General features: G+C 35.9%; 1 non-coding gene across 1 annotated transcript; it reads right to left on the bottom strand.

Moving 5' to 3' along the window:
- Window positions 1-2,521: 2,521 nt before the first annotated feature.
- LOC122290555 lies at window positions 2,522-2,629 on the bottom strand. Its single transcript, XR_006236418.1, has one exon. It is a non-coding gene; the product is annotated as a small nucleolar RNA R71 (small nucleolar RNA).
- Window positions 2,630-2,874: the final 245 nt, after the last annotated feature.

Raw genomic sequence — 2,874 nt, 5'->3', positions numbered from 1 at the left:
GAATGTGGACTGCACAGCAAATTCTAAGATAAGAAAGACTGTCAAATGGCTCCGCCATGGGGGCCAAGCCATATTGCCTCTGGAAACAAAATGACCTTTAGCATGACTCATTTGAGATTCACGACCCTCTCCTCTAAGGAGAGCTCTCTTAAATCAACAATGCCTGACAACTTGGGAACTACCTTTAACATTCTAGACCCGTCTGGTGCCGTGACTAGGTGCCATAAGAGATTGTCGATCATTTCCTTCAACTTGAACCCATGGAGAACCCTTGAACAGAAGGCCTAGTATGAGCCTGAAAGGCTCATCAAGATCAGGATTCTTGAAGAGCAGGACCCATTAGAGAAAAACAAGAGAGCCCTGGATGCTTAGGGGAAAAGAAGTGAGATGTGGTGAATGCCAACTGCAAAGGGGGAACTTGTATAGGCAATTTGCGATGACCCCCATCAAATCTAATGCGAATCTGATGATAGGCATTACACAAATCTTGCAGAGCCCTTAGCAAATGCCATCTGGAGCCATTAATGCAAGAGGAGTTGATGAGTGTGCGAAACTACACTCTAAATACCCTATTATTGGACTAAAAAGCTAAAATGTAAATAGAAATCATAGGAATTAATGTGTATTCTTAAATTGAATTTCTATTTACGTTGGGATACTCCTAAACAATTTTTTTATGTCTAATTTCAGAGTTTATAAAAGAGCAAGTCAAGCCCAGTCAAATTCAAAGGAGGAAATTCATGGGGTTTGAGAGCAATTTGGAAGAAAAGAAAAAGAAAAAAAAAATCACAAAATGAGACCACAAGAAGTCCAAGTCCGAAATTTGCTAGGAGACAGTCTAGACATATTTTATTCTTTTGACTGTATCTTTTTACTCACATATTAGATTGATGCTATTCTTGATGTATTAGAAAGCTATCTTAAAGGGCTATAACTTTGTCTCTAATAAGGATATTCAAATTCAAACTCCTAAAGGGTGTACGTGGCTGCCAAGATAAGTCTTAAAATTTAGGCAATTTTTTTATGCAGAAATTAAGAGGACATTAGGGTTTCTTTCCTACCCTATATAAGCATATCATTAGCACGAAAAGGAGGGGGAGGAGAGGCACAAGAGGCAGATCTGAAGAGAGAAGAAAATCACTTCCATGGTCACCATTAGATGGTAACTAAATTCTTAAGTAGGGTTAGGGATGAACTTGCACATTAGATGGTATTTCTAATTTATTTTTAATTCATGTATTTGATTTTCAATTGCCAAAACTCTTTTGTTTTATCATTCTCAATTCATCGTTGATGTTTTCTTCTCCGAATAATCATAGAATTTATTCTGTTTATCGATTCAATCATGCTTTTTCTATTGAATGGATTAGTTCTTTGATTATGTTTAGATCAATTATCTATCTATATTGATTTAGTTTTTTGCTGCAATATCGCTCCTTGAGTATGTTGTCGTCATTGGATTTTCTCAATAGGGGTAGTAATTTACGTTTTTTAAAAGTGGGGAATGTTTTTTTCAAAGGGTTATATTTGATTTAATTTTGGTTTATAAATCTATACATTCCGATTGGAAATTTCATAAATTGAGTTCCTAATTGTGTTATCCAATGAATTAGGAATAATTAAAATACCGGATTTGTGCAAGGGATTCCTGACGCCCTACTGTTTGTAAAATTTGAGTACTTTTTCCATTAATTACTTTGCTTCACTTTAATTTAAATTTAAAATTAATTTTTGTTCTCCATTACTTATTTAATATTTTTCTTTAGTTTCTTTGTCCCTTTTGCTATTCTTTTAATTTGTCTCCCTGTGGAATCGATACTCCAAAGCTGTGCTACAACTATCGTGTTACTCTTTGGGCGTAATGAAATTTTGGCGCCGTTGCCGGGGAGACGGTAAAAGAATTGTGAGATAGTTTTTCTTTTCAACAGTTTGTAAAGGCGGTAACTTCGTTCCCTATTTTAGCTTCCTGCATTGTTTTTTATTTTTTTTTCTTTTTGTAGTTTTTTTTAGTGTTGCGTTTTTCTCTACCTTACATGCACAGGTATAGAGACACCTTGGGTCGGTTTGCTTGTAGACCTGTGTTAGAGTCAGAGTTTAATTTTTCTGATCATTTATTTGATAATTCTTCTAATTCTGAGAAAATGAGTGAACACGAAAATCAAACCACTAAGACCCTTCAGGATTACCTCCACCCTACACGCACAGCCACACCATCATGCATCATGTTTCTAGCTAATATTTGCCAATTAGATTTTAAAACAGGGATGATACAGTTACTCCCTACTTTTCATGGCTTGGAAAATGAAAATCCATATGTGCACATTAGGGAGTTTGAGGAAGTAGTTGCGACTTTTCATAGTCAAAATGCAACTGATGACATTATGAGACTTAAGTTTTTTCCTTTCTCATTGAAGGATAGAGTTAAGAGTTGGCTATACTTATTGAGACCATTATCTATTGGGTCATGGAATGAGATGACTCAGGTTTTCTTTAATAAATACTTTTCCTAATATAAGACCAATGCTTTAAAAAGGCAAATCTCCACCTTTGTACAAAAGGACAGTGAGACTTTGTATCAATCTTGGGAGAGATTTAAGGAGCTATTGAGTATGTGTCCTCATCATGGGTATGAGAATTGGTGCTTAGTGAGCTATTTTTATGAGGGACTTACACCTAGAGAGCGTCAATTTGTGAAGATGATGTGTAATGGTGAGTTTTTACAGAAAGATCCTGATGAGGCCATAGAATACCTCAATGAGTTTGCTGAAAAAGCTCACACTTGGACTGGACTGAGTGCTACTGAGAGCACAAATAGGTCACGACCTGCAGGAAACCTAAATGGTGGTGGAATTTACTATCTCAGGGAAAAGAATA

Source organism: Carya illinoinensis, chromosome 12 (genome assembly GCF_018687715.1).
Source record: "Carya illinoinensis cultivar Pawnee chromosome 12, C.illinoinensisPawnee_v1, whole genome shotgun sequence".
NCBI classification, from domain to species: domain Eukaryota; kingdom Viridiplantae; phylum Streptophyta; class Magnoliopsida; order Fagales; family Juglandaceae; genus Carya; species Carya illinoinensis.
The sequence above is the reverse complement of the archived record's forward strand: the minus strand, read 5'-3'. Positions and strand labels throughout refer to the sequence as shown.